Source organism: Phyllostomus discolor, chromosome 4, assembly GCF_004126475.2.
Source record: "Phyllostomus discolor isolate MPI-MPIP mPhyDis1 chromosome 4, mPhyDis1.pri.v3, whole genome shotgun sequence".
Taxonomy (NCBI): Eukaryota; Metazoa; Chordata; class Mammalia; order Chiroptera; family Phyllostomidae; genus Phyllostomus; species Phyllostomus discolor.
This window is the reverse complement of record NC_040906.2, coordinates 107,779,502-107,791,565: the sequence shown is the minus strand read 5'-3', so window position 1 is coordinate 107,791,565 and position 12,064 is coordinate 107,779,502. Positions and strand designations below refer to the sequence as shown.

Here is a 12,064-nt window from a genome sequence, read left to right as displayed (position 1 = left end):
TCAATATATGATCTATCTTGACAAACATACCCATGCACTTTAAAGAATGTGTATTCTGCAGTTATGTGTGGTGTTCTATAAATGTCAGGTAAGGTGATGCATAATGTTATTCAGATCTTCTATATCCTTATTGCTACTTTTCAAGTTGTTCTATCAACCACTGAGGGAGGAATATTAAAAATTTCCAACTATGATTATGGATTTGCCCTTTTCTCCTTTTATTTCTGTCTGGTTTTATTTCATGTATATTGAAGCTCTTTTATTACATACATATTTAAGATGATTTCTGATGAATTGATCCTTTTACTATGAAATGCTTTTTTTTATCTCTAGTAATAATCCTTGAGTTCTATTTTGTCTGATGATAATACAGCCATTCCAGCTTTCTTGTGCTTACTATTTACATGGTGTACTTTTTTTTCCCCACTGGTTTTTACTACAGTGGTACCTCAGTAATCATCATTAATTAATTCTGTAAGCTGTGACAAGTACCAAAGCCAACCAAATAATGAAGCATTTTCTCTTGTGGGGCAGTGTCATGACTCATACAAGTTCTACCAAGTGCATCAAGTCCTGAGCAATTACAGAGTGCTGAAACATTTTTTCTCATCAAAATGCAACAAGTAGAGGGTTTGATGAGTTCTGAAGCTGGTGAGTACCGAGGTGTGACTGTATATTCATAGAGTTGTGCAATCTTAAGCCTAATCAATTTTATAACATTTTCATTACCCACCTCCAAAATAACCCATACCCTTCTGCAATTATCTCTCACAATCCAATCAGTTTTTGATAGATAATGCCAAATTTCATTCAGTAGACATGATAGTGACATGTACTCTCAAAAACTGTAACCAGTTATACATATTTCCCCATTCCCCAAGTCTATGACTTGAGGGACTCTGTTTATCCTACTCCCCATGTTAATACTGCACTAGTTGACAGAACAAGGATTCTGGAAAGATTCTTTGTCTTTAATTCTCAACAGTAGCCCTGATGAGCATTCTAATTCCCTCCTCTAAACCTTGAGGCTTGCCTGCTTAGCTGAACCCCTATACCCTGTCTGGTTTGAGCCAGTCTTTTTTGAGAACTAGCAAGAGTCCAGGCATGTAAGTCGTGTAACCTGTGGACTGTTCATCTAATTGACTATTAATTAACTCATCTAACTTACTGCACATATGACCATCACCTGAAATTTTGGCTGCAATTTCTTATCCAATGTCTTACCTACATACACTTTTATTGATCATTCTAAAATTAGGACTAAGACAATGGGGATGATGAGGATAGATAGGACTCCTCATCAACTGTAATTCAGAAATAGCTGCCCTCTGCCCTCTCTTTACTCTTCACCCATTGAGTTTCCATCCATTTCCTTCCAATCATTGAGTGATTAAGTCCCAGATGCTTTCCCCTGTACTGGTCTTGAAGATATTACATCTCCTGACCCAAATCTTGGGATGTGTCACTTTGTTAGAAACATTTCTTGTCATCCTAACATATTTCCTTTAATCCTTCACTTCCATGCATTCGCAATTCCCAAACTTAAATCAAGAGTAGAAATTAATGAACTCTGAATACTACATTTCTAATTTTAAAACTTATACACAGGCTCTTGGACTAACCAAAGTGAAAATGTACTTGCTAATGCTCAGAAGAGGGCCTATGCCACTAACAGACACTGTTGGTGATTTGCTATTGAATAAGCATAGATTTCTTTGTGGAATAGCCTCGAACAGCTAGGTAGAAAAGTGTAGCACATAAATTATCTGAGCTTTAAAAATTGTCCAAGGAGGATACTGAGGAAAAAGGAAAATTCATATCATACACTAGGCTATCTTGAATTTTTTATCAGAACTGGCCCTAATTCTGACCAACGTATATGCTTATTTTAAGAGGCACTACTGTTCAAAATGAGCTAGCTGTCTGTCACATCTGCTGGGGAGAGATAAGGCTGGTCAGACCTTTTGGTCGTCTCCCCTGCAGAGATCATTCAATAAACAAACACCCAAGACAACAGTATACTCAACTAACTAGAGACAGGAGGTTCAAACCGTATAAAGTAGCTGCATTGGGCACAAAAAAAAGTTTAAAATGAAAATGAAGGTCTCTAAAATAAAAATAAGCTCCTCAAGAGCTAGAACTGTGTCAGTTAGGTCTCTGTCCAGCACAAAGTCTAGGATAAGTATGCTCAATTAGTGTTTACTGATAATAATACAAAGCCAATAAACACTAATTGCCAAATAGGTAGAATAAACTCAAGGGTATATCCAACAATCCATTCACATCCTCTTATACATTACAAACATACTATAATATACCTGATTAACCAGACATGCATGTTCAATCAGGTTTAAGAGTATCATCTGTAAAAACAGAAATAAATTTCTATGTGAGGTAGAGGTAGAAGAGATATCCATTAGAGACAACTAGAAAGTGCAAAGTGTTCAAAAAGAAAAGAGATCAGTAGCTCTGTCTAGAATCTTTTATAATAAAACTAATATTAGGAAAAATAAAAAGGAATGACATTTCTGAGAATAAAAATTTTTAAATAGTAGTTAATATTTAATAATTGCTTACATTACTCCAGGCACTGTCCTAAAGACTTTTTTTTTATCCCCACCCAAGGATATTTTTTCCATCGCTTTTAGAAAGAGAGGAAGGGAAAAAGAGAAACACTGATTAGCTGCCTAAGGCCCAGGTCAATGGCAACAGAGAATAAACTAGGCCTTATATCCACATTCCTTGGCATGGTATACAGGCCTCTATGATTTGGCCCATCTTTCCAGTATAGTTTCAAGCTGTGCTCCACCCTCAAACTCTACAGTCCAGTGATACAAAACCATATGTAGTCTCATAACCTCTCAAATCAGAACCACTGTTCACACAGCTTCCCCTGCCTGACATCACCTTTCTGCCTCTGACTTTCTGTGCCACTCAGGCTCCACAGATACTTAATGCTTCACCAGGCTCATCATTTATGGGTCTGTTTTTCTCTACAGGCAGTTGAATTCCTGAAAAGGAATCTTGTCTCATTTGTCTTTGAGTTCCTGGTACTTGGCATACAATGCAGGTGGTGAATAAAGGTGGTGAATGAAGAATTAATGAATATTCTCAGAAACAGAGTCCTCAAAGGCAGCCCAGGGCCAGGGACTAGCTGAGGGAAAGGCTAGACTTCCTGAACTCCCTGTTGCAGGCATCTGAGAAGGGCTAACACACCACCAACAGCCGAATATTCAGCCTTCTTGCAGCAAGCCTCCCTCAAAGAGGCTAAGAGGACTAAGAAGCCACAGCCAACTTTACCTGAAAGGCAGATAGTGTGGGCTCTACCGAGGTTCAGCAAAAGGATATTTCCTACATCGGCAAGCCTCTAACTTCTTATCAACCTCTGTTGAGACATTTTCTAAAATAAAATGTGTGCCTGAACTGTAGCCCCTTCTCTCAGACAGGTTAAAAGACAAAAATTTCAAAAAGAAAGGGAGATGGGGGAGGGGGAGATGAGGGAAGAAGGGCGGAGGGAGGGAGGAAAACATTTATTTTAGAAAAAGGAAATGCATGTTTTCAGCTCTGCCTGAGAAGATACTACAGCAGATGATTAGAGGCAGTCAGTTTGAGTAAACTTAGCCCATCCTTATCTGGATTTTCTACACATTAGGATTCCCCAACTTTCAAATGACTACATACCACAAACAGCCGACCAGACCTCTGCCCATCCCCACTACCACTGTAACAGAAATCATTTTGAAAAATCAAAAACAGACAGAACTTCCAGAGTACCTGTGGATTCAGAAGCTACGAAACTATGAGCTTAGGGGAACTTCCAGGGGCATCCAACCTTTGAGTGTCTCTGGGCCACAGGGAGGAAGAAGAGTTGTCTTGGACCACACATTAAACACATTGTGACACACGATCACAAAATAATATCTCATAATGTTTTAAGTAAGTTTACGATTTTGTGTGGGGCCGCATTCATAGCCATCCTGAGCCACATGCAACCTGTGGGCCGCAGGTTCAACACCCCTGCATGGTAGGACGTATTCTGAGTTAGAGCTGGTCTAACAAAATATGTTCTCTACTTTTCCCCCTTGACTTAGCTGAAATCATATATCCTAAAGAATTAGGAATTTTGGCAAGAAAGTGAGAACAGCAGAGCATGTGGACCCGGTTGGGGCAGGGAATAAAGTAGCAGATAGGTGAGGGCAGAATCAGCAAAATGGGGTACACGAGAAGAAGGGACTTGTTAAGAGGAAAAGAGACATAAAGGAGAGAAATGAGTGTCAAGAGCAAGCTTCAGCTGTTTCAGAAGTTAGTCTAAGTCAGTGGTTCTCAACCCAAACAAACTCAATTCCAGGAATGGCATTGCCAAGAATCAGAACATTTTCTAAATGGTGAAAAACACTTGGTCAAGTTCAAAACAATCTTCACCCATGGTAGTTGCAGTTTCGTGGTAGTTGCAGAAAAAACTGGAATTCACTGTAGTTTCAAACTGTGCAGTACTTTGTGTTTATATGTAAAACAGGCTCTAAGCTTATATAATCTAAACAGGTAATTCACCTACTTGAACATGAATAAACATTCCAAAGTCAAAAAAGACAAAGGATAATGCTTCTTTGTGTGACATCATTCTGCATACCATATGACATCAGCATTTCCTGGAGGCTCATTAATGCTGGTCACATCCCTCAATCACAACCCAAAAGGTTCTTGCAGAGATATGATCTCGATGATCTAAAAAAATCTTACTCCAAGAAATAGGAAAGAAAAAACTTTTTCTTCTCTTTTATCTCCCCTCCTACTTCAAATGGTCCCTAACAACCAGGATCCAGAACTCCATCTAGTGAGCGTGTTCCATATATAATTAATCAATTATTTATTATGGCTTTTGTGAGCTAACTCGGGACCCTATTCAACATTTATAATACCATTTCTACTGAACTATACACTCCAAATTTCAAACTTAGAAATAAAGTGAGAACATAACACTTCCATTAAGTCAGAGACTTAAATACACTGACCTCTCACCATCAATGTTTTAATTTTTAAGTGATGAGATGATAGCCAAGCCACAGATTATCAATGCACTATAAAGACTGAATACACATGTAAAATAAACATTGCTGTAGGCAAGTAAAACAAATACATCAAGTCCTTATTTTTGTGACAAGAAGACACAAACTGCACACCTTTTACCTAAATTAGCAATACACTAATGGGTATTATTTTTACACTTTAGTTTCCCCTTTAGTATAGATATTGACTGAGTCTACTGCTTATAAATATACAGGAAAGTGTTGTTAATGTCTACAGTCAGCACCCGTAGCAAGTACTTGCCCCATTCACACAAATATAACAGGTCCCTTAATGATACTGGATTTCCTTGCCCTTCAGACCTGTGCACCCACCCACCCCCAGCACCCCTCAGGTCCAAGGTTCCCTGAGTTCCTACCATGCACTCCCACCCCACACATCTACCGCATCCATTTCACCCACTGAAAGCACCCTCAAATTCCCTGGTTTTTTAAGCAGCCAATCCCTGCCATTGTGGAGGACGCATTCCAGTAGATGTAGAGAACTGAACTGTGATAAAAAAAATCTTCTTTTTCTTCAGTGATTAACGCTATACTTACACATTATTTTTCAACCAGATTCTACATTAGGTAACAGTAACTAAATGACCTCTATTTTTTTTCTAAGAGTATGGTATATGATGGTGCTATCTTCTTAGACTCTGTGTAAGTAAATCCTCTAAAGACCCAACCTAGTGTATACATTTCAACTATTTCACCTATGCTGAGGTCAAAGTTTCCTTCTTGTAGGACACCTTAAGATGAAAAATATGATAAACAGGAACAGCCTGGTTCCTTCTCTCCTCCAGTACTGATACAAAAACATTCATCCCTGCCTCTCTGTATTAAAATGTTAAGAAACATAACTCCTAAATATCTAAAGAATTATACATTTGGATAAGTCAGGCACAATCTTGAAGATGCTGAAAAGCATTATCTCCAGAAACTAACAATGATCTCTCTTGAGCCATTTTAATAAATAAGTCATCCGTTATTACATATGTTTTTTGGACTAGTCAGTTTTATACATTATTTCTTTTTTGAAATTTATTTTAATTGTTGTTCAAGTACAGTTTTCTGCTTTTTACCCCCATCCCAGCCCACCCCCCTAAAAATTATTTCTAATCCTCAAAATAACATTAAGTATTATCATCTCCTATTGTACAGATAAGGAAGTTTCAAGAAGCTAAAAGACTTGCTGAATACGCAGTTCAAAAGTAGCAGAGTCAGCCCTAGCTGGTGTGGCTCAGTGGATTGAGCACTGGCCTGCAAACTGAAAGGTCATTAGTTCGATTCCTCATTAGGGCACCCGCCTGGGTTGCAGACCAGGTCCCAATTTGGGGGTGAACAAGAGGCAACCAACTAACGTTTCTCTCCTTCTCTTTCTCTCTCCTTCCTCCTCTCCCTGAAAATAAATAAATAAGATCTTTAAAAAAAAAAGTAACAGAGTCAAAATGCATAGCTACCTTTTAGAACCCCAAGTCCTGGTTCTTCCTGCTACACTGATGTGCCTCTCAGTCCATTTTTCAAATCAGACAATTTCATTATTTGTGAACCATACAGTAAGCTACTTATGTCAGATACACATGGTAGTACTGCTTTGAAATTTTTATTACTTTTAAATGCTAGTTTTAGGACACAAGATAACCATCTTACCTTGGAAAGGTGTAAGGATTGTAACACAAAAGCTATGAAATTCAAATTTTAGTTTCCTTAGTAAAAATGAGTTTAATTTTACAGACTAGAATGAAATGATTTAACATTCAGGGTAGACTAAAGACCAAACAAAGACCCAAATGCCTGAGAACAGACCCTCCTTTCTTTCAATGTACACGACTGTTATTTTGTCGAGGAACTAAGCATCACATCCATTCCAAGCAAAAAATTTTATGGGCTATAAATTACCGTAATTATTTTCACTGAACATGCCTAATTTGAGCATTTCTCCCAAAAAAGATCTTATGTTTCCAAGGTCTGATACTTGTGACTAAAATTTACAAATAGATCAGAATTTAAAAAGTAAATGTAGGCAAAAATAAAGTGGCCATCTGGTTTATTACAAAGTAAAAAAAAATTCAAAACATCCACCAGTATGGCAAAAATAAAAAAGATGAAAAATACCAAGTGCTGGCAAAGATGTAGAACAACCGGAACTCCCATACACTTCTGGTGGAAGTGTGAATTGCTTGATCCACTTTGGAAAACTTCAGCAACATCTATTAAAATATAATATATGCATATCCTACAACCCAGAAATTCCACTCTTATTATATCCCCAAGAGATATGTGTATGTTTGTTTGCCAAAGAACACATACTAGAATGTTTCTAGCAGCACTAGTCATCATAGCCCTAAACTGGGAAAATACCCAAATGTCCATCAATAGCAGAATGTATAAATACAATACTATATGGCAATGAAAATGGAGATCTACACCTTGATGCAACAATAGGGATTAATCTCAAAAAAATAATGTTACCCTGGTTGGGCAGTTTAATTGGTTAGAGTATCATTGTCCAGATATGCCAAGGTTATAGGTACAAAAATCAACCAATGCGTAAATAAGTGGAACGACAAATGGATATTCATTCCCCCCTCCCCCCTCCTCCCTCTCTCTAATCAATACAATAATAATAATAATAATGTTGAGCTAAAGAAACCAAACATAAAGCATACCTACTATATTATTCCATTTATATAAAATATAAAAAGACAAAACTTATCTATATTGCTCAAAGTCAGAACAGTGGTTACTCTGTGATGGAGGTAATAATGAACAGACATAAGGAGGCTTCCTGGGTGCTTGTAATATTATTCCTTCATGTGGATGCTGGTGACAAAGTTATGCTCAGTTTCAAATAGTGAATAGATGAACACCATTATAGCAAGAGAGTAGGTTAAAAAGCATGGCTCTGGAATCAGAGTGCCTGTGTTTTAATCTCAGTTACATCACTTACTAGTTATGATTTGGGGCAAGTTATTTAATCTCTCTGCCTCATTTCTTTATCTATAAAATGGGCCTAATACCTACTTCATAGGGTTAGTCTGAACATTAAATCGTCCTAAGACTTTTAAAGTACTTATTTGTACAGCTGGCTATTATTATTAAATATTTGTTAGGTACATAAAACCTCTTTATTCTGAAGCAACATAAAAAGATGAGGAAGAGAAACAAAGACATATGATTTGACTATTTCTAGAAAATGCACAAAATAATTATTCAGGAAATAAAGATGACAACAAAGAGGCACAACCTGGAAGTTGAGAGTAGTCCTACAAACCTTCACCTAAACAGACCCTGAGCAAGCAGTCAGCCTCTCTTGAGCCTGCAGCTCACCACTGTCCACCGTGGACTGTCCACAGTGACCTCTTCAGCATAATGAGTAGCAACGAATGGAGGCACTGATGAGGAACTCAGAGGGCTGAGTGCACAGTCAGGCTCTCTAATTCTCCAAAAGAACTGTGAAGTTTTTTATGTCTCTGAATTTCATCTTAATACTTATGTTTTTAAAATATCTATCATGTTTATCAGCCATGTCTCTGTCACTCAAGGTCATATTTGTTGCATCTATTTAGAGTAAAGAATTACGACTTCTAATGGGTTTCTAAAATAGCCGGCCAGGTGGATTGCTGTCATCCTACTGTGGTAGTGTCCCTCACTTCTCTGGCCATGTTATAATAGTTACTCTTTATTAAACCCTACTTACATGCCAGCTTTATTCCCAATCCTCAAAAAAAACTGCCAAGAATGTAGCATTCTTCCTTATTCTCATCTTTTACAGATAAGAAACATTAAGGCTCAGAAAGGCTGCCCTGTTCATTAAGTAGCAGATTTGGAAGGTGAAATCTAGTTTGTCTGGCGCCAGAGTCTAAGTTTCCATGAACCATACTCTCCTGACTTACTTCACAATCAATCGGATTTCCTCTTACTTGTATAACAAATGGTCATGAGCTAAGGTGACCTCAAACAAGGAAAATCTAATTTAGTGAAAAAACAATTTTGGATTTTTTTTAATCCTCACCCAAGGACACGTTTATTGCTTTTAAAGAAAGAGAGAGGGGAAGGGGCAAAGAGGGGGAGAGAGAGAGAGACAAACAGACATGGATGTGAGAAACACTGATCATTTGCCTTCCATCCAGGCCCTGCCCAGGGCAAACTTTTGGAACCTGCAAACTTTTGGTGCAATGGACAAGGTTCCAAACAACTGAGCAACCTGGCCAGGGCTCAATTTGGATATTTTTTAAATGATCACCTTTGTTTCTAAGGAGAGGTCTCCTTTTAGGTCTGTTTAAATGAATTATATAGCAGTCACCCAAACCACAGGTTAAAGCCCTTAAAAGACGTTTACATTTCTCCCATGCTACATCCCCAGTTCCCAGACCACTGCCTGGTCTTGAGTTGGCATGTAACAAAAAATATCTTGAAGACCACCTCCCACAAATCTTGTTTATCAAAATACTCTACTAATAAGGAAGATAGATTCCAATAAGATACTTAGTATCTGAAACTTCATGACTAAAATTAAACAGAATATGAAGCCACTGGGATATCTTTCCTGCTATAGAGACACTTTCCTCCAAATCGAGTGGCACTGTCATCATCGGCAACAAGTAACTATTAAACACCTACAACTATTTATTTACTATACTAATTCAGTATCTGTCTCTCCTCTCTCTTTCCTCATCAGGTTTGGCAAGCTACAGAAGTTGTAATTCCCCTCCAGGCAGGCCAACCTCTATAGGTATAGTAGAGCCCATAAAAAGGCACAAATGTCATACATGACTAGACAGTTTTTCAAAGTCAAATACAAAAGCCCCAAGAGTTTGACCTTTCCCTTAACCAGGCATATGTCATAGCACCCTCAAATTGCAGCCCTGAACAACCTCCTCTTCCTCCTCTTCCTCAATCAACCACCCCACACTGAGAAAGCAGAAATTTCTCCCAATGTCTATCATATCTATTCCTACTTCATCTAAAAGAGATAGTTTGTTCCCTAAGGATTCATGGAATGTGTCACCATATGCTATCAAGTTTTTTCTTTAAAAACCCTACCCTCATAGGGATATGAAGTGCGCAAAACTATGTGTGTACCACAGGAGAAGGTACACCAGCCAGGAAGCTGGTCTTCTCCCACTACACTTGACCTTCCTCTGCAACTTGGGCAAGCCAGTTATTCTCTCTAGCCTTTAGGGGTTTAGTTTCCTCAACCATAAAATGAGGGGTTGAACTAGTAAAGGGTTATTCACCTCCGTCCAGGATGCTTTGTAAGGTTCAGGCATGTACTTTAAGGGGCTCATATTCCCCCCACCAGGGAACTTACATAAAAATTACCTGTTCACATATGTGGGTTTTTCTGGAGAAGTCTATGGCTTATATCAAACTGTCACACAAGTAGTAGCCCAAAAATTAACCATAGTTCGTGTTTATTGAGCACTTGCTATGTGCAAGGCACTGTGCTAAATCCTTACATGTATCAACTCACAGAACCTTCACAATAACACTTTAAAGTACATACCATTATTATACTCATTTCCCAGCTGAATAGAGTAAACCAGAAAAAGCCTGGGCTCTTAAACATAATGTTATTAGTTAGGTGAGACCATCTCTAAACCCTAAAATTCTCTGCTTCTATGTTCATTCAAATTAATAGGCGTCCTTTAGTTAAATTTTCTGTCCCGTTTTGCAATCATTAGTTCTACTTTTATTTAAATCTTTACAGAACAACCAAATTCATGGAATACCCAGATGAATACTACCTGAAAAAGAATATTTTAGGGAGTTAATCCTAGTAAAGGATCCAAAGGCACTTTCTAGCTTCAGCAGCCAATCTGTTTTCACTTTTATAACATGGTGGTTATCCAAAAATGTATGCAAATGTTACTAATTAAAGTCTAAAATCAAAGTAACAGTAAGTCAGAGTACTGACCAAAGAGGGGACACAAGGCAGCAATAGGGTCTCACGAACCACTCACCAACACAACGAGAAGACGACCAGGAAAGAGACACCAGTGCAAGGCCAGGGTATCCTGGCTTCTCCCCAGCTCCCACCTTCTGAAAACCACTGACCACTGGAGCTAAGGCTTGAATCACTCTCCACTTGAGATACAAAACTGGCTAAAGGTATTACAACATCACCAACTGCCACTTGGAAAAAGGAGTGAAAACTAAGTGAAAACCTAGCTCCCAAATTTTGTGGACACCAGTGCTGACGACCTGCAACAGTAACACAAGGGTCAGCAGTCACCCAGTTACACCTGCAAACTGTATTGCCTGCCACCCTCTTCTGCCCAAATTACCGAGGGACATAACACTGCTAATAAATGGCTGCAAAGCAGAAGTGGACATTGTTACTTCTTTTCACAGGCTGTCAAAAAACCTCCACATCTTAAAGGGAAGGTTGCCGAAACTTTATGCCCAGCTCTCTTGACCTTTCTCCATTTAGTCTGTGTAATGAGAAGAGAAGCAAGGAGGGAGAAAGGTGATCAAAGGAACGGCCCTGGGTGCAGGGATATCTGTTTCAAAGGTGATGCAACAGGGTCAGCGAGACGAAGAGGAGCAGCTGGGAGCCTCTGGGAAGAAGAAAACCAGCGTGGGAGTTGGAAACCTGAGCGGAAAATGGGTTCTGAAGGGTTGGTGTGAGTGTTACTGAGAACAGGCCAGGGGCTAAAGGGTCTAGTCGGAAGCAGTCTGAGGAAGGACAGGAGGCGCTGGAGGGCCCGGTCGGTACCGGGGCGCACCGGGGTCGGGGGGGAGGGGGGCGGGGCAGCGGGCCCAAGGCGGGTGAAGGGGGCAGGAGAGCGGTGGCGGGCAGGGAAGAGTGCAGTCCGTGGGGTCCGCAGTGGGACTGCCACAGGGCGGGGAGGGGGGGGGCATGCAAGGAAGGTCGGGCTGACCCGCTGGGCGGTGTGGGAACTACGGGAGTGGTAGCCGACCGGGAGCTCCTTGAGGGTCGGGGGATAAGGGGGTTGTTAAGTTGGGGAGGAGAGCCTGCGGCACCAGCG

At 39.5% G+C, this 12,064-nt stretch overlaps 1 protein-coding gene across 1 annotated transcript in view; it reads right to left on the bottom strand.

The window, feature by feature from the left end:
* UHRF1BP1 (UHRF1 binding protein 1) overlaps positions 1 to 12,064 on the bottom strand; it is a 73,017-nt gene that overhangs the window by 60,473 nt on the left and 480 nt on the right. The gene's annotated exons all lie outside the window — the stretch shown is intronic.